The sequence below is a fragment of the Notothenia coriiceps genome, unplaced genomic scaffold (assembly GCF_000735185.1).
Source record: "Notothenia coriiceps isolate Sejong01 unplaced genomic scaffold, NC01 NC01_scaffold00015760, whole genome shotgun sequence".
Classification (NCBI taxonomy): domain Eukaryota; kingdom Metazoa; phylum Chordata; class Actinopteri; order Perciformes; family Nototheniidae; genus Notothenia; species Notothenia coriiceps.
In genome coordinates this window covers 986-21,300 of record NW_011348461.1, presented here as the reverse complement: position 1 = coordinate 21,300, position 20,315 = coordinate 986, and the positions used below count along the sequence as shown (strand labels likewise).

The 20,315-nt window shown below is 41.3% G+C and overlaps 1 long non-coding RNA gene across 1 annotated transcript; it reads right to left on the bottom strand.

Moving 5' to 3' along the window:
• Positions 1-8,908: 8,908 nt before the first annotated feature.
• Positions 8,909-9,542, bottom strand: LOC104949114 (uncharacterized). Its single transcript, XR_798773.1, has 3 exons — positions 9,370-9,542; positions 9,246-9,278; positions 8,909-9,043 (listed from the first exon to the last, which is right to left on the bottom strand). It is a non-coding gene; the product is annotated as an uncharacterized lncRNA (long non-coding RNA).
• Between the last annotated feature and the right edge of the window lie 10,773 nt (positions 9,543-20,315).

Here is a 20,315-nt window from a genome sequence, read left to right as displayed (position 1 = left end):
AAAAAAAAAGTAATAATAAAAAAATAATCGTTTTATTTCGATTACTTTGTTTTCGTAATCGTTGCGAGCCATAATGCGATTAAAATACGATGAATTGAGCAGCCCTGCGTGCATGTGCCGATCTCATGAGAGCTTGATAGCAGTTTTATGCAGATGTTGATCACGTCTTGTTTAAGAGACGCTCAGTCAAATTATTCAGCACTTACTGCAAGGGCCAGAGCGCAGCCCGCAAGGGGATCTGATAAACAAACAAGAGAGAATTATTCAGGGTTTAAACACTTAAACACCCACTTCAGCAGAGCCTTCCAAGTGGCTGATTCAAATGGAAAGAGGAGCTCAGCGTCACAACAGGAGCCCGGGCGACCTAGAGATTCTTCTAATACGACGCACAAAATATCGAACCTGTTACAGACTATTGTTTATATTACATAACATAAGAACTTGAGATGTTTGCCTTTTCACACAGTCATTCTGTCATAACTAGGGTTGGGTCCTGAGTTTGTTACTTTTAAGGGTATCCACGTTAAATAAACTTGATCTTACGAGCACTTATCTAAACAAGTTTCTTTCACAAATAACAAATAAAAAAAGTTAAATAACTACAAAGTATATTCACAATGATAAGGACTATAGAAGTAGTGCGCAGTAAGGCAAATCCGAGACGAAAAAACTAAAGCAACATTAAAGTTAAAAAAAAAAAAAGGCTTTTATTAAAAATGTTATGTTTTAAAGTATATATGGAGCAACTGAAAACCTATTGTTCAAAGTCCTGAAATACTGCATAACTATTTTACACATGTGCAAAAATAATGATCACCAGTGTTTCCGCCAGGGGGGGGCGTCTTGTCTTATTCAGCTCGGAACGCCCCGAACTCGAGCCGAGGGCGTCCAAAAAAATGTAACAATTTGAGAGAAGATCGAGAGTTTTTATCGATTGAAATGACGAAAAGGAAAAAGGACAAGGACATCCCTCTGTTGGAGGGGCAAAGGAGTCTGGTGGGATTATTTTCACCGCCAGCAAAGCGCGTTCCTGTGACGGAAAAAAACAAAAAACCGCCGCATGTTCCAAGGACCGTGCCAGGAGGGGTGTCCCTGTCGGCAGGGGATACGTAAAGAGATAGTATCTATAAGGGACGGCTCAATTCTAAATTCAAGTCACGTGACACAACGTGACGTCACACCCCCCACCCCCCCACCGCTCTCGGGGTGGACGCCCTCTCAGCCCTGGTCTGGCGGAAACACTGATGATCACCATATCTAACTATCATCATTATCTATGTGTCTTTCCCCATGTTCTAGTCCATTTGTCCTAACACTCTTATAAAGGAAAAAAGCCCCAAACAACTTTTAAAGAATCTAAATTATTCTATCAATGTTAAACTTTATATAAAACCTATTTGCCTTGTTGCAGATGTCTATGCTCTACCATACTAGCTGCATGAAACCATCCGTTATCTATCATCTACTTTCTATAACAATTCAATGTTTCTCTCTCTTTTCACATTTCAAGACCAACGTGGGAAGGAACAGTTTCCTGAAGCAGAAGGAATTAGCATGTCTATAGCACACACACCTCAAAGGCTGAAATACATAAGCATTAAGATTTCAGTTCAAATGAACTCTTTATTCGGGTTGATTATGTGTTCAAGGATATCTCACTGTTTATCCAGCACACGGGGCATATGCTTCTTAATTGCAAGCCATTTCAATCTGAGTCCGATTTCAAAACAAAGGAGGACTAAACAGCCAAACATCGTGAAAATCAAACCGTTTCTTAGAGCTGTGAAATAAATGCCACCCTCAAGCGTGAAACAAACCCCTCCAGCCTGAATGTATCTGTGACAGGGTGTCGAGAGACACTTTGATCAACAGCTATCCGTATAGCGAGCATATATTTTGGGAAACAAAGCACAATCTGAGCTGCTAATCCCCTGAGATTTAGAGCACATTCCCCCAGAATCCTTTGATCTCTGGAGTGCATCCGGACAGCTGATTCCAGACATACTGCACATGCACAAACAGATTTGCACGTACATGAGCCCCATTTCATTTCAGATGCCAAACACATGGTTTTATTCCTACACCTACAAGTGATGGGTAGTCATTGCTTTACAAACTTTAAACAAGCTATGGTACTTTATAGAACTCTACAACTAAACTAGGGCTGGGGGAAATATCAATATTGCAAAATGAGACTAGATATTGTCTTTGATTTTGAATATGCAATATCGTAGTGTTATCTTTTCCTGGTTTTAAAGGCAACAATACAGCAAAGTGATGTCATTTTCAAAACTGTATTTTTGTTTTAAGTAATTATCTTCACATTAATGATGATTGTTTATCAAACATCTCATTTTGTCTGTATTTTATTCACCAATAGTCAAACCAACAAAATCGTCTCAATATTGATATCAGGGTATGAGGTCTAAGATATTGTGATGTCGTATTTGGATTGGTTTTTATTAGGGATGTCCCGATCCAATTCCGATCATTTGATTTTGACAATTTGCCGATACCGATGCAATGCATTAAGAGAAAAAAATTATTCAAGTTGTCCCTTAAGGTTATCTTTTTATTTAAATTGGATATTCTATCCAACATGGATATAGCTTCTTTCTTTCACAGCAGCATTGGATCAGTTCAGTTGTGCAGCATTGGATCAAAACAAAATAAAGCTTTCATTACTCGTTAGCTTACTGCTACAATTAGACACTGCGCCCTGCCCACTCTGTTGCCAGATGTGAGAGAAATAAGCAACCAGGTCTATGAAAACAAGCCCCAAAGAAGCAACACATACATGATGTTGTGTAATTTGAAACCAAAACTAAGGCCTCAGGATGACTTTAAGACTTGAACATGGTCATTTTTGTTTTGTAACATTGAATACAAAATTAAAAATAAATAAATAAATAAATAATCCTGATCCCCGATTTTTTTCTCCCGATTCCGATCTTTTGAAAATCACGTGATCGGCTCCGATCCCCGATCACGTGATCGGATCGGGACATCTCTAGTTTTTATTTATTTTATATAAGAATATGCAGGGCTAAATATGAGGTTTGGGTAATATCTCCTTTATGCACAAGTCTGTTGAAAGGACTTTTTATTTATTTGTAATCAAATATCAATCATGCATGATAATGTTTTTTTAAATAGCCTCCCTATCAATGTTTTTTTAAAGCTCAATTATAAGCACATAATATATCACCAGCATTTCTCCCATTTGCCCTGGACATTGAAATCTTCCCCAGCACCAATGTTCTCCAACAGAAACACTGACTGACACTGCGCTTCTTAATCAAATCAGAAAAAAGGTACGTGATGTAATCTGGAAACACATGTGACAGACGGAGAGGAGATGCTTTAGCACCAAAAAGGAAGTGGATAAACCTGATCAAATGTCAACGTGCCACTGGGGCTTTAACTTACTCTAAACCAGCCATTCTTTCACAGGAAACATTTCCGAAAGGCGCCTTTCACAGAAACCAAATCATCCGCTGTGCTTTGTCCCACAGGAGACTCTCCTCCAGGTTTAAGTAATCTACGTGACACACGATGCCGGATGTGACATTAAAGCCACCTGAACGTCCCGGACCCTCGGCTATGTTGACGTCAGCCCCTTCCACGCCATCTTCTCATGGGAACACCAAAAAAGAAATCACACAGCCAGGTGCTACCCCTCCTCTCCATAGGCTTTTCTCTTTAGAGCGTGGCTCCCAACTTTTCTCCCAGCCTCTTCAAAGACCAACAACAGGCCCTCCTGTCCCTTGGGAGCACAGAGGGGGTAGAGCCCGGTGGGAGAGGGGCATACGTCACACAAGAGGCCAGCCGGTGGGAAAAGAGAACGCACGGGGAGAGGACAGAAAGAAGTAGAGAAAGAGGAAGAGGAGTCTACATTTGAAAGGTGCTTTCAGCTTCCAGACAAGAGCCTTTCGCTTTGTGGAAACGACAAGGAGAGAAAAAGCAGAAGCGAAAAAGACGAAGGGGGCGCAGAAACCTGCCATGTCTTTTATCAGACTCGGAGGCTGAGGGAATGCGTTTAAAAGCTTTAGGCCTTAAAAAAAAAAACGTTCAAAAAAAAATAATAATCAAAGGGCTTGCAACAGACGGGGAGACGAGGGGGTTGGGGGCAGAAGTTTCACTGTTGAGTTGAATTCTGTCGTACCTTTTTTGTCTGCGCTTCCATACAAGTTGATGGGAGCTCAGATTGAAAAAATATACACAAGCGTTGGAATTGTAAGAGCAGCAGCTCGGGGTGACTAGAGGTAGCTTTCTTTACAACAAAAAGGGTAGGGCTTGACAGAGGAGGAGCCATCACTGTCACTACAAACACCTCCCAGCGTGGCCCACTTAAAATGCAGTCTCGTTTCATCAGCCGCAACCGACACAAGGCCACAGGGTGAACGCTAGAAACAGATGGAGGGGGGGAGGGGAGTTTTAAGAATAGAAAAGGGGGTAACTGTGTGAGTTTTAACCATTAAAAGACATTATTTAATTACACGTCAGATCATTCATCTGTTGCCAAGAGAAGCATCTAATGACAGAACTCCAAAGTCAGAAGCCTATCGGTGCCCACGTCAGCGACATAATACTTCATAACATATCACATGTATGGGTAGGTGTAGACACGATGCTGCACACAGGGGAGAAAGTGTGCCAAGGCTCACATGACCTGGATCTCATGTGTTGAGAGACCCACCTGCCCACACCACTCAAAACATCTGACTGCATGGAAACATCATCAAAGATCTCCAGTTAGTCTTTACGTCTCCATCTATCTGTGCTACTATTTTAAAACCATTAATGAAGACGAACTGTTAGCAGCCCTTCAAAGTGACTCGTATCAGACTGGGAATATGGTTTGGAAAAGTTCACATCAAAAGAATTCCAAGCGTGGACTCCCCACTGTTGACACCCGACCCACATTCTCCCAGACCCTGGTTCAGCTGGGAGGGGGGGCTCAAAGAACAGCGGCTATAAATAACTATCTCACCAGGTATTCTTTAGAAAAAGGACAGCTTTTAAAGCTCATAGAGTTGACTCACATTCTAGCTTCTGTTTTTATTTGAAAGCACCGTGGGGTCGAGCTTTTAAACTTCTTCTTACAGAGCGTTAAGACTTTTAATACGGCTAACGAATGTGATACGGGGAGTAATTGAGGCTTAAATTCATTAACATCAGGGATAAGTTTGGTTACTTGTAATCCTTTGAGTATATTTTTAAAAATGAAATTGTTTCATCAATACTGTGGAAACTTTGGGAGCTCTTAACATGTGTGTACTTCTTCTTCAAGAACTCTAACTTGAACAAAATGTAAAAATTCAACATCAGGACACGGAGCAATTACTCAACTAATCGATAATTCAATCAATAGAAAAATATTTAGATAATTCATTATTGGTTTGACCTTTTTTGTGCAAAATTGGCATCTTCTGATACATTGAATGCATCCAGTGTTTCCCACAGAATTTGATTCTATGTGTGGGGGCACCGCACCGCACCCCTAACCCCCCAGCAAGAAAAGCCAAAGGCCCCTTAACCTATTCGGGTGGCCCACGCATCCACCCCCCGCCTCAAATAAGAAAATGGCTACTGTAGACAACGTTCTTGCTGCCCTGTGTTGCGTTGTTAATGAGTGAGACACACCGGAGTTGAGGATCTGTGGGGTTTATTCTCCCAAAAATATAATTTACAATTTAGCAGAAGCCTTATTCCAAAGCGAATTACAATGACCGATTACAGGGACATTCTCCCTGGAGTAACTGAGGGCTAAGTGCATTACTCAAGGGCAAACTAGTAGTGGTGTTCAAGGCGGGATTTGAACTCGCAACCTTCCGATCATCAGCCCACCTCACTATCCATTAGACCACCAAAATTAAAATGTGCCATCTAACCACAGAATAAGCAGACTGTGAGATCTGACAGCAACAACACTTTTTGATGTCTTTGTTTAACAACTCAACATGAGCCTGCAGTAATGGTGGCACAGTCGTGAGAGGAAATATCATCTATCACAAATTCTCATGCCATGTGTGTCTACACTGAACATGGAGTTGTCCTTTTCAATTAAAGTCTGAATGCCAAAGTCCTGGATGTTTCAATGTCAAAAGCACCGTATGTAAATGCTTCTGCTACCCTCCTCTCATTACTTATACAAACCACGACTTCATGAATATGTTCTTTAACACAAGAAGTACAGCAAGAAGCAAACACACACGGTTTGAACTAGTAAATTAAATATTAAAAGTTTTTGGATTTAGTTTTAATAAATGCTAAACAACAAAGGAAAAGCAACCAAATACATATTTATGGTGGAAACACCTTTCGTCTTTTATTCATTTTCCCTCTACGCTTCAAAAGCCATTATGCACCAACACTTGAATTATTAATAGAAACTGAGCTCTACTAACTCCACATTTTTACCATTTCAGCAGGGGCTCCTGTTCCATCCTGAGCCAAAACTTTACACACCACTGGAAAAGCAAAACCTTTCCAGGAACAAAGTAATGAATATTAGTTTTTTGGGGTAATAACGTATGCTAATGATGTGGTTTTACATGCTTCTACAGCCGACTCGACATATAAGCAACCAATGGCATGGCTTCTCCGCTGTACAAAGTAAACACAGATTCAGGTGTTTTTCATAAAACCAATCTCCAAAGAATGGCCCGGAGACACAAAGCCTGAAGTCAGTCGGATCCTATTACTACATGGAGACATTTATTGTAGCTTTGGGCACATGTCAGGATTAGTAACTTTGACACCATGTGGGTGCAACATGTAAAGCCAGTTGAAAAGTTCCAACACATGTACCACACTCCATCGCGCGCACGTCATGCACACTTAATTGGCATTCGCAAAAACACCGCAACATCTCTCATTACTAACACACCCTGCAACACCATGGCTGCTATCAAAAGCCCCCTGGCTGAAAAGGACAAAACAATGGAGGACTTTGGAGTCAGGTCCAAAGAATGAGGTTATTTCTGTTGCCTCTAACTTCCTCAAGTTTGATCCATGCAAGGAATTCCCCAAACCAAAAGGCTAATTTCTTTCTTCAACCCAGCATGTGCAGTTGTATCTTACTTTGCACGCATGATAATCACTTTAAATGCATGGTGTAACATGACCTTTCCACAAGAACTGCTGCATGCTGAATGAGCAAAAGTCATAAAAAAGCAAATGAGAGGGAAAGAAAGGGGAAAATAAGAGTATTTCAACAAGCAGCTACATGCAAATTAACAGAATTCTAAAAACTGGTAAGCACCTAAAGGACATTTGGAAAAGACAATCACGCCACAAGATGTCAAATCAAATCAGAGTCACAACATAATGGCTGCTCTGATGTGTCAAAATGCAAGAGATCCTGGATCCTGGATTCTGGGTTGCATTAAATGGATGATTGCATTTCTGCTCAAAGTGTCTGGATCGTGGGTGGAGAAACTGATTTCATTTTTTTTTTCCTTGATGGGCTTCAATTCCTCAAACATGCTGCCTTTGAGGAAGGCCTCGCTAACCAAAGAGGCTTAAGGCTCCTCTGAAGCCATTCCAAAGGATTTCCCCACTTGACAACAACAGCACGGTGTTTACGGCAATGCCAAAATACAAAACAAGCGTGACCTCCAATATTTCTCTCCAGCATAATTTGCAATCCACACTTGTCACCAGACTGTCACACTGCAATGCTTTCAACTCAGTCTTGATCTATTGTTCCCTAAAATAAGAAACCTCAGATCAGTGCATAGGATGGTACCGACATTTGTTCCTTACATGAGTGCCCGAGAGAGAGGTAACGTCCATTTGGACAAGAATAAACACAAAAACAACAGATATGGGACCAGCTGTTTTGTTCTAATATAACATGTGCACTTCTACTTTCACCAATGTGTCATTTGCACATATTTCTTGCATTTAATGTCTTTGTTTGTTGAATATCTTAATGCTGCACTGTTGTTAGATCCTGGCACTACAGCTGCTCAATGCAAACAACTACGCTTTAAATATTGTGCATATGACAAAAAAGCTTTTGAGTCCTTTGGATAATCAAATAAGAGTTACAAGCTGGTGGTTTTTGCAGCTATGTGTGAACTGTCAACTTAAAGTGTGTCACTGACTTGCAGAATGTCAACTAATTCAATGTCTAAAATCAGCAACATAAATATATATCCACCCTCATCTCCATTGCTAAAAGTGTGTCCAACAAGAAGAACGTTTTCAAGACTTTTAGTGAAGTAAGTAACACATTAGTTTGAGACTAACTGTAGCCGCATGCAGTGGTGTAAAGTAACTAAGTACATTTACTCAAGTACTTCAGTAGACTTTTAAGATGCTTGTTTTGCTGCTTTGTACTTCTACCCCACTATAAATTAGAGGTTCATAGAGTACTTCTACTTTTGCAAAACTTGCTTCCCCTTTGCAAGATTTGATAAACACATTAATGCATCAATAACTCAAATCAGAGCATACTTATAAGCCAATCGGCAAAATGTGTACTTTTACTTTTGGTACTTTAAGTATGTTGATGCTCATACACTTGTACTTTTACTTGAGTAACATTTTGAATGCAGGATTTTTACTTGTAATAGTCTTCCGACGCTATGGTACAATATCTGAGTACTTCTTCCACCTGAAAACATGAACATATATCCACCCTCTTCAACATTGCTTAAAGTTTGTCCAACAAACAGAAAGTGTTAAGACTTTTAGTGAAGTAACAGACACATTAATTCAAGACTAAGTGTAGCCTCCCCATGCAAAACTGCAGATAAAGTGAGAAGCATTCAAACGCACATTTTGGTGCGCAAAATAAATCCAGTCCTAATGATAAATGTCACAAACATGCACAATTTCACACGTTTCTGTTATGCTACTTCACTATAAATCCGTGAACCTCGTGGACTCACCCGTGCAGTCAGACCGCAGTTATTCTTGTGGTGACAGTCCCGCGGCTCGAGGCGAGAGCTCGTGCAGTAGTATTTCTGCTTCACGAGCCAGTCGTCGATTCCCTTTCTTGCCAAACAGGCATTGACTACAAAACTGTCGCCTGAAAACAAAGAAGCGTATTATTTAGCAGCTATAAAGTATGTTTTTTGTTCGCGCTACACTCATGTTTTCCACAAGCGGTATCTGCAGAGAGTCTTCGCTGTAATGCTTCTCTAATGAGCTGACACTTTTTTTTAAATGTCACAAAACTGACCGAAATGTGAGACTTTATGATAATAAAAGGGAAATATAAGAGCGCTTACCTTCTGGGCTCTCCCTCGGTTTACAAATAGCGGCTTTAGAGAGAAAGAAAGTCAGACAATGAATACTGGAAAGTATCGCAGCAGCACAAGAACTGTGACTTGTTTCAGGAATAAGAAACCTTACCATGTTTCGAGTGCAGTTTACCCATTTCTATGCATCGAGTTGGAGTTGAAAACCATCAGAAGAATATAATCCAGAGGAGAAAAATGGAAAACCTGCTACAAATATCCAGACAGAGGAGCGTCAGAAGACTGCGCTCAGAGGAGCTTGAGGAGCTTCAGGACCGCAAGACTGAGAGCCAAACGAGCCTTTGATCCGGAGAGAAGACACACACACACAGGACTATATAGGACTTCCGGTCCACGCTTTCACAATAAAACACTTAATTGATTAAGACACTGGCTTCACAAAGCAATGATTAGCATAACTGAAATACACATGTGGCCAAATACTCACACATTTTTATGAAAATAATCCAATATTTAATTAGTTTTAGCCATATAGTATACATCTTTAATACCTGCACAGCTCTGCCACTTACAAAGTTCTGATATACTGCATGTATTATATTATCATATTCTTGATGTTTAAGTATATTCCTTGTGGGCTTTACGTGTCTTTATTATTTCTTAATCGTTTTTTAAAGCTGCCTTTAAAATAGTTTCATATGTGTTCCTTTATTACAGCATGATTCCTCTTATTGTGGTGATATCATTATACACAAAAGCCAATTTCTTATATATGTAATACCGGCTACTTTTCAATGAACATGAATTTGATGTATAGCTTAGTTAGCCTACTTATTCCTGCATTTTATTGCAACTTTCTTTCACTTGCACTGTGTTATTTCATTATCTGTTTATAAGTCTTAAGTATAGTGTGTGTGGCATTGTTGGAGACTAAATATTTGTATTGCCAACCACTAAGCTGTGACAATACACCTTCAAATCTGTTTAATGAATGTAAGGAGGCGTGTGGCGCAGTGGGTTGAGCGTTGATGTTGGTATCAGGTTCAAACCCCACTGCAGTCAGCATGTCGTTGTGTCCCTGAGACACTTCACCCCAAATTGCTCCTGTGGGGATTGTCCACAGTGTAAGTCGCTTTGGGTAAAGGCGTCTAACAAGTCACATGTAATACAAAACTAGAAAATGCTAGTCCACAAAGCCTATATTTAAACTCCTACTATTTAATCATTGCACATTTTAATTAACTCAGGAAACCCAAGTCCTAGTAAGCTAAACTAATCTTCTAGAAATAGCTCCACATTGGCCCATTTGTTGTGAATTCTTTTAATTTCTTGATTTTGTTTTGAAAATTGGTGTAGAGACTTCCGGTACGCCGCGTCTTTTTCTGGTTGACTTGACGATGGTCCCTCTCTGTTCAAAGCGCAGATGAAGCATCAATAAAACCTTAATTCCACTCCACAGAAGATCAGGATTTACACCTCAGCCCACACTGCAAGCTAATGCATGTAAACTCACTCAGTGTTTCCCAAAACTGAGGTTCCTGAAGGGGTCCCAAGACTTAAAGGGGACCTATCATGCAAAATGCACCTCTTCATGTCTTGTCCCCTCTGTGTAAAGAGATTCTGAAAGTTTCAGGAAAAAAGATTCTCTCTCTTTTTGTCCTGATCCATTTNCCCTGCGCGTACAGTAACTACATCTTCGTCTGTCTTCTCTCCCCTGTGTACAACACATCTCTCTGTCTTCTTCTCCCCTGTTACAACTAGCATCTTCCCTCATCTGCTCGTACTTCTTCTCGCCTTGTACAAACTACATCTTCTCTGTACTCTTCACCTAACGACTTATCCCTCGGAAAATTCCAACTTTTGTCTCTTCCCACCAAACATTTTCAATCAATAAATAGACTGTACAAACCAACCCTGATTTACGACCAAGGAAGAACGGTCCGAGACCTCCCTCCTGACGCCGATTTCGTCGACTTCTCTTGCTTTCGCAGAAGTCTGAGTCTGACTTGAGGTCCTCTGCGATGTAGCACCTGTATACTCTCTCCTCTTTTATCATGCCACTGGTACACGTAGAAAGTGTCTGATTCAATGCAGTCTCGTTCTCGCTTGAAATTTATCGTTGCATGCGAAATCTGACGTCTCCACGAGAGTAACTCATTGGTAATGTCTACAAACATTAACATTTTTCTATGAGTCCTCTCTTTCACCGTCAATAAGAGATTCTGAAAGTTTCAGGAACAAAGATTCTCTCTCTTTTTGTCCTGATCCATTTATATAAAAACCTGTCTGAAAATGAGCTGATCAGATTGTGGCCACTTTATGATGTCATAACGATTTTTTGGCTTGTGTAACCATTAGCCAATCACCAACCAAGGTAACACCCCACACCTTATCACCTGAATCTCCTCCTAGAGCACCACTGGGTTCTTTTTAACCAAATATCTCTCAGAGGGGCGTGGGGAGGGGCTCCTTATTTTCATCTAAAGTAACAGACAGAGAATCAGCACTTTTGAAACAGGGCTGAAACAGAGGGGATTATGGGATGCTGATCTGTTTGGTATTTGGAGCCAAACACTTCAGAGACATGTTTTATATATATCTGACACCTATAATATATTGATGAAAAACAGTATGATAGGGGACCTACCACAAAAACGTAAAAATAAGATGTAAAAAGTTTGCTTCAATGGAGCATGGCTCTTCTGTGATTGATTAAATTACACATCCAACATCACTAATTATTAGCTTCAAGGGCTTTTCTATAATTTAAAATGAATAAACCTGATCGAGCCAACCATGGTGTATGTAAATCACTTTTTGGGCGATATCTATTTCTTTGTAATAAACTGCAGCAATAATCCTCTCAGACAGGTTTCCTGGGGACAGAATAATCGAACATGTTTGCGGTCAGCGTGAGTCCGTCTGTTTGAGGTCTTTGGCATGAGAATAAGGTTTAGACATCACAGTCTTATTGGACTGAGGCAGGAGATCAAAACAGGCTGATATTCTTTTGAAGTATTTGATTATATAATAAAAGACAGAGAAGCAACTGTGCCATGTCATGCTGTCATTGGCTCAATGTGACGGTAATACATTCGCACAGTGGGCATCTATCAATCCATGGACCCAACATTAATTAAGTTTAACACTTTTCCATGCACATTTTGTTTTGGTTATTATCTTCAAACTGTGACTGTTGAATGATCCAGATAAGAAACCCTAAATGCAATGAAAACCAACCCTGAAGAAACACAACAAAGGAAAATAATAATCATGTCTTTCCTTAATGATTTGCACACATTGAATCCTAATTTCACAGTGTATTAAAATGTGAAAATATAAAAGCTTTTTACCTCTGCTCAGCATTTCCTAAAGTTCTTTTGGTTTGTACTTTCGAATTATCTCCAATAATCCAATAAATTACACAAAACAAAAAGTGTGTGTCGTTGATGTACTGTAATTAGGTTTTTATAATATAACTGTTTGAAATTAGTTGATATATCGCTAAGAAGGAAGTGCTTTCTGTGATAGCAATCAAGTTGCAAAAAAACATGTTTTTCAAATGCTGGCTTTTCTAATTTTAGATCAAAACCCTCTTCTTGTCATTTCTGTGTCATGGTGTATCTTTTCCTTTTATGTCTAAAAGCAGCAGATTAAATCTTAGGGGAGGATTTGTTTGATTATACAGTAGGACATAATCTCAAAACCCAACATCTGTAAAAGCAAGTGGATTAGTTTAAGAACTGCTTAAATAGCAACATATATCACATTGGTAGAGGGCTATCTGTTAATCTGTCCATCTGTCTGTAGAAGGGAAGCTGATTATATTGTGTGTGTGACATATCATTTACCTTTTCTTCAATGCATTTTACGACAAGCATCTTAAGCAATTATCCATTTTGGTATCACATGCAAACGGTGAAATGAGTCACAGCAGCACTTTGCCTGCGTAGAACCTAATACGATATCTTTAAAGCTTCTTCAGTAGTAGAAAGAAAACAACCAACCCCCAAAAACCCTAAAAGTGTCCCTGTCTTAGGCACGGACACTGGGGGAAATTCTGTAATTCGATGAATGCAAAGCAGTGTAAGATTCCCCTGCTGGTAAACCTCAGCCATTTGTGGTTCCTTCACAAAAGACTAAAAGCAGAATCTGTCAGTGTGTTGCGGTACCTCAGCAACCTCTACATGCATCAGAGACTTGTAGGACAACAAACAAGCAGCCCATGCTGACCAATCACAGTTCCTGTAGTTCCCACACTGTTCCACCATTGTTCAGGAGGCACACGTCAGACAGTGACAGCGTCAATAAGAAAGCCTTTGACATACAGGACACCATAGGCTTGGGGATGGCCAAATCATTTAAAAAATAATGTACAATATGACAAGTGAAATTCTCTCCAACATCCTAGCAAAAATACATCTTGATATTAGAGTTACAAAATCAAAATGACTCATAATATTGTAACCCTTAAGCAGGAACAGAAAGTAATATTCATCTATGTTTGCCTATTTGAATACTTTACAAATAAAACCCTCATATTTTAAGTGAAATAAGGCCATGAACTTTATTACATTACATTACATGTTACTTATTAGTAACATACTCAATACTGTGGGCAATCCCCACAGGAGCAATTTGGGGTGAAGTGTCTCAGGGATACAACGACATGCTGACTGCAGTGGGGTTTGAACCTGTGCTCCCCTGATCCGAACACCAACGCTCTAGTCCACTGCGTCCACCCTGTATTTAAGTCTTATGTATTGAATTCTTAAAAATGTAATTTAATAGGTACAGATACAGCCTTTTGATGTATTTTGCCACACTTATTAACTACTGTAATGTCAAACGTTAAACTATTTCAGTAGTGTTGCTTAGAAATAATGATGTTCTGGTAGAAAAACGGACTTTCTAACTTCAAAACTATGCATTATCGTTTATCAAGAGACTTCCTCCACCAACTACCTACAGAGGAAGGCCTCTAAATTCCTGCACATGGTTGGCAGCTAATAGCCGAAGGTGGGATATGCAAATATTTCTGAGTTGGGATGATTTCCGGGGAAGTCAAGATCAAAAACGTAACCTGGCCCCAATTTTCAGTGAAGGATTTTCTCATCTTCAGGGACGTGACTATTCACTGGACACACGTCTTTAATGCAGCCCTCCAGATGCGTTTCCACTAAACAGAGGTTTCCGCATCCTGACTCTATCATCACAAGTATTACCAAGAGGAATCAGACTCCTCTTTGAACTAGTTTGCCACAGACACACAGATGAGCTTGTTATTATAGCAACTCGCCCGAATTTGCTGGGAAAGAAGGCCTGTCCCTGTGACACACTTCCTGTCCTTTGAAGAGGCCAACGGAGAGATGGCTTTGCGGGCCCTATTTCCAAGCTTCGCCTTTGAAGCCTGCGAGAGAGGAGGTGGCGGGGGTTTAAAGCAAGACTTCCATCTCATAGACCACCAAACCTTCAATCAATCTCCATTTATCTCCGACGTGGTTATTAAAGCTTGACACCTCATCAAATCTGGGATAAATGAGGGAAATATTTGCCTGTTATTAAGGCATTCATCAAATCCATTTGAAATTCTTCCTTTGTGCCGGTGAAGCTTCATAGAACAAAAGCTAAATTCTTTAGGCACCTGCCTGATTGATGTAGGTATTTATTGACCTGGAGGGGCTCCTACCTTGGTGGCCAATAGCTCATTCCTCCATAAAACCCGCCATTCTCCCTGGAAACAGGCATACTGGGGGGGCATTGAGACGGGGATCTAATGGTTTGCCTGTGTTTATGTCCTTGTAACAATGTTAGGGGCCTGATGCCTGGAGAGCCCACCGGAGGGAATGATGCCTGGTGGTGAGGAGGGGGATGTGTAGCCTGAAGCGGGAGAGAGGAGCAGCTGCTGGGCGCTCAGAGCTCCAACATGTGACTGTTGCCTTTATCTTGAGCAACAAAAGGGCATATATGTTATAAAGGGCAGAAGACAATCGTGACTGAAGTACAGTGTTGATTCCTGCAGCGCCGGTGACTCGCCCATTGTGGTGGCCCAGCGTGGGATGTGTCGGGCGAGAGGGTCTTTGGGGAGGGAAAGACAGCCTGGCATGCGTTTGCCATTCTGCACACTGGAGGCGATGGAAACAACCTGGAAATACTATATTCCAGGACACATTTTGGGCTGCAGTGATCTGCTTAACAATGATGCTCTCTTAGTTGCTAAGTGGAGTTGTCAAAGCACATGCAACCATATACTGCTAATGACACCTTTGATGTTTTTATACTAACAGGAAGCAGCTCCTTCCTTTGAGAGCATTGGATGCCCCAGTCATTGTTAATGGCATTGTATTCCAAATCAACGTTGCATGTATCCACATGAAAGGCAGAGAGGATGTGGTTAACAATTCTAAATTAGAAATTGTTACTCCTTTTCTTTTTAAAACACACATTTAAACTGAGAGATCTTCAAAATGATTGGGTGTGTGTGTGTGAAACTGTGCTGTTTACACATAAGCATGAAACTAAAACTCATAGGCAAGTTAAAAGAGGACTTATCACATAAACACAACATTAAATCGAAGACTACATATGCAAATATCAGAGTAAAAAAAAAAGAAAGAGTAATAAAAAAGTCTTCCTTGGTTTGATTTATCTTAAGATTTCCGAAATAATATCGCTGATCCCGTACTTTATATTATTGGTTTGTAGTGTAAAATAGGAGAACCCCACTTAAAAATTCCTTTTTATCTCAACCGCAGAATGTCAAACCCTCATAACAGGCCTTAAGCCCACTGACATTTCTTCTTTTGCTAAATGTGTCTACGGTAAAGCTGAGCAGAGCAAGTGAAGTGCGGAAAATAAACACACACTCGTGCAGACTTTCAGGCGCGCCGCTGAATGACTGTTCATTTTTCCAACGTCCAAACCTCTCCAAATGTAGGCCTGAATCAATACTTTATGCTTCTGTAATTCTCTTTACTATCTGCACTTGGCACTGGCTGCCTTTTTGAAGCGGTGGGGGTGTAGCCCCATCCAGAACGAGGACACAATTAGTGTATTCAGCCGAAAACAGTGGGGTTCCCCCTTTGATGTGGGGATCAAATGAAGGAGCTGTGTGTTTTTGTCCAAAATGACAGGCTTGCCAGGTTTACTAATGGGTAGCTAATAGAAAGAGAGGTTTATGATGCTCATTAATTACACAGTCTGTCATGTGTTGGAAGGGTAGAATAGAGGAGATCGGGGAAAAAGAGAAAAGAGAGTGGGGTGCAGCAGAGGAAGCAGAGAGGAGAGCGGGGGTGAACACAGGGATGGGTGCACCCTGAAAAGGGGAGAACTGGAATTGAGTGGAGTGAAAGAGCAAGGGCGTGGAGAAGATCTCCTCAAAGATTGTCAGAAAAACCTGAGGTTGATGGAAAGTGAGAGAGAAGAAGAAGAGACAGATAAAATAATCCTTTCCCAAGATAAGAGCAGCCACCAAGACAGGAGCTTCAAAGAGCAGAGACACTCTCACGGGAGCGTGCCTTAAACCTTTTCTTCATCTTCAGAGGAAAAAGTTCAGTCCCTGATCCAAACACGCCCAAGCTCTCAGCACCCGGCGCCCTGCAGGTGTCCGAGGCCGGCGACTCCCGGGGTGTCGTGCACACTTCCAAGCAACGCTGCCTTTGAACTGCGAAGACTCACGTGGAGGGGCGATGGTGATCTGCACATAAGGTGCAAATGTGAATAGTTAATGAAGAGAGAAAGAATCAGAGCCTGTCACTCCCACCACGGGGAGACCAGTGATCTCTGCTATCAGCTCCGAGCAGCACAACTCACGTGAACCCTCTGTAGACGCAGTTTGTCATTTCAAGCTGAGCCACTAACAATGCCCTCGCTGACAGTAGCCTATCCTTTGTGCCACAGTCGAGGTGTGGCTTGTGGGATGTTGCTTGTGGATGTGACGGTGAGCTGAGGCTAGATGAGGCTGTTATTAACACTGAGCCCCTCCAGTGACCTGTGAGAGGCTCTGGTCCCCACAGGGCCGGGCACCAGTGGGGCCACTCAGCCAGACAAGGTTTATTTAGCTAAGCTCAGAGTCTCCCACACATTGAGGCCCTCACCACCATGGAATTCATTATCCTGGGCCGTTAACGGGACACTGGTGTTTTGAATAGTTTCAACATGCTTTGAAATTGCACTCTCTGCTTGGGTTCAATCGCGGAGGCCACGATCGAATTGCACCGAGTGTTATATCATCTTCTGGGCATCCTGCTTGAGACCCGAGGCTGAGGTCCACACAGGAAAACAATGGCAGGCTAATACCAAAATATTTAGCAGCACTTTCCACAGCGAGGAGGCCTGTTTGGGAATAACACGGCTATGCAGTGAGCCTCTGGGCTCTGGTTGCAGAAAGGCTTCCTGTCCACAGACTGCTGACCTTTCCCCTACACATCCACAGGAAAACGAGCAGGGCAATTTCTCTTTTTTTGTTTTGGGAAAACATTAAATGGAAATACATACCTCTGCGGAAAGAACCTAATAAATATCACACCAACACCAATAGGCGCTTTCACACCGGAGTACTTTTCCCAGTATAGTTCCGATAGTTCTTGAAATGCTGCGTTCACAACAAAAAAATGCGGAACTAGAACTTAGTTACCCCCTTTTTAGTCCCTGCTAGAGAGGTGGTATTTTCATGGGAGAAAAAGGTTCCCATTTCTGATTGGCTGGGCGGATTGCAAACCACGCCCCGTAAAACTCGGAAAAGTTTTGTGAAGCCGCCATTGTATTTGCTGGCATTAGCATTATTAGCATTAGCCCAGCGCACCAACGGAGAGAGAATAATCTATGGCAACACAAATGAAAACATGGGAGCGGTGGAGTGATGAGGAGGTGTCGGAGGAGGTGTCGGAGGAGGTGTCGGCTTCAGTAGCTTCTACTTGCCTAATCCTCCCTCAGGGACTTATTCCGGTGTGAACGCGATCTGCTCTTTAGTTCATCAGAACTAATAGTTCTGATGAACTAAGCACTGGGAACCAAGTACGGCAAAGTACTTGGTGTGAAAGCGCCTAATGTGATCTAATCCCCTTGTCACAGCTTGAGGTGTGGGATGTCATGAGTCATCAGACTTGCTATAAAACAGATAAAGTAAGAGGGAAACGTCTAACTAAATCATTGCGGTAAATGAAGCTACTTCATGGCGAAGCTCAGTAAAAGCCACCAAGGAAGTGCACAAGGGCAAGGCTTAAGTTGCCCAAACAACCGATTATTGCCGTATTTGGCTGAGTGACCCTGCTTGAGGAAAGCGGTTGAATTATTACGAGTAGCCTATCATTACTGAAGTTCGACCAAATTAAATCACCATATCTTTCAAATTCGTATCCCTTATTGAAAGGCAAACGATACACAAAGGGACGACCTACAGTATGCCCTCAGTTGAACGCTTTACAGACAGGTTTCAGATTAAAGCAACACCTCCTCAAAACATAAGCACATCCCTAAAGCCATCAAGGTCACTTATCCCACCGCTGTGTCGTCTACTACTACAGCCTATGCAGTTTTAATCATGCAAAATGCATAAATGAGTAGAATAGAATATTTGTCTAACATGTAGACTTTGCAAATGGTGCAAAAGTAGGTTGATAGCTGCAAGAAATTGTGAAATGTCAAAACAGTTACACTCAAAGAAGGAGTAATAAAGCAGCATTAGTGTAACCCTTCACAAAGGAGTCTGCGGGGTTTGTATAATTACCAGAGCCGTCAAATGAGGAATAGGCTTTTGGGCAAAATGCCAACAACACAAGTGTGAGAAGGACACCTTGGAGGTTCATGCAGCTTTAAAAGTATAATCTGTTATTTCACCAATTAAGAAGTTCATCCCTCAAAGAAACAAGAAATGAAAGCTACAAACATGCATTCAAGAATATTATTTAAAAATGTATAATTATATATGTCCTTCAGTGTTATCCCTGCATGAATATACATTATTGCAGTTTTCCAGTGCTACACTCGAAGGTGATCAGGTACATTTAAAGGCTTATCGTGCTTGACAGAAAAACACAACAGCATATGGAGCCCTCTGAGAACAAAAGTCTCCCAAAGAGCATTTCACAACATACTGTTTTGACATTGTTCTTTTTATGCGTTTACTTAAAAAACAAATCTTGTAAAGCACGTCATTTGAGCTGACAAAAGCTACAGAGGGCTGTCAGCAGGAACAGGCATGCCTCAAGCTGCATTGTAAAGCGTACTTAAAATAATTTTTCCACAACAATAAAACATTTCTGAGTTGGCTCGTAGCCACTCCAACATAATTCTGCCTGTAGCTGCTTGGCATGAAATAAGCCGGGACATTTCAGAAGAAAAGCAATAAAAGCAACGTTAATTCTTTACTGGCTGGTTTGACGTCTATTTAATGTTTCAACGACTGTACGTTACAATGAACAAATAAATAATAAAGCACATTGATTTCGTTTATAGCACCATTTCTGGCACAAGACTAACGAGTCAAAGCACCAGCCTCAAAAGTTGAAAATGGTCCGACTGCAATGATAGATCAAAGTGAGCAGGATTCTTCCTTTCAACAACTTCCATGGTTTCAATCGTTTGTGTGCTGAAGAAAAGGAATGCCAATAGCAATAGAAAGCACCAGCTTTTTCCCAAATTACATTCACTTTATGGTTCCTATGATTGCAACGGACAGCTCCAAGAAAGTGTAACTCTAAGAACTTAGCACTTTTGCTTTTAAGGCCCAGACAGACCGGGCCGTTTTCTGCCGTCGATAGATGTCTGGGCGTCGATGAGCGTGGTGTCGCCCTACTCAGATTGGTGTGTCCCGCACCGTCGTGTCTTTTAGGCCGTGCCAAAACCTTTTTGGCCGAAGACCTACCGATTCGTCATGTGGAATCGGTAGGCAATCGGCCAAAGGGAATCAGTGCATGAGAAGCGAAACGTGAGTGAGGGACCCAAACAAACGATTAAGAAGGCACACACAGACGGCTATTCTTTTTCATTTTCATCTCAGCTGGACGCAAGAGTTTATTTTTCATCATGGCGATCTGGAATGAAGAAATGGAAAGCACGCTATTTGTTGTTTGTTTATATCACGCAGTCTGTTGTTCTTCT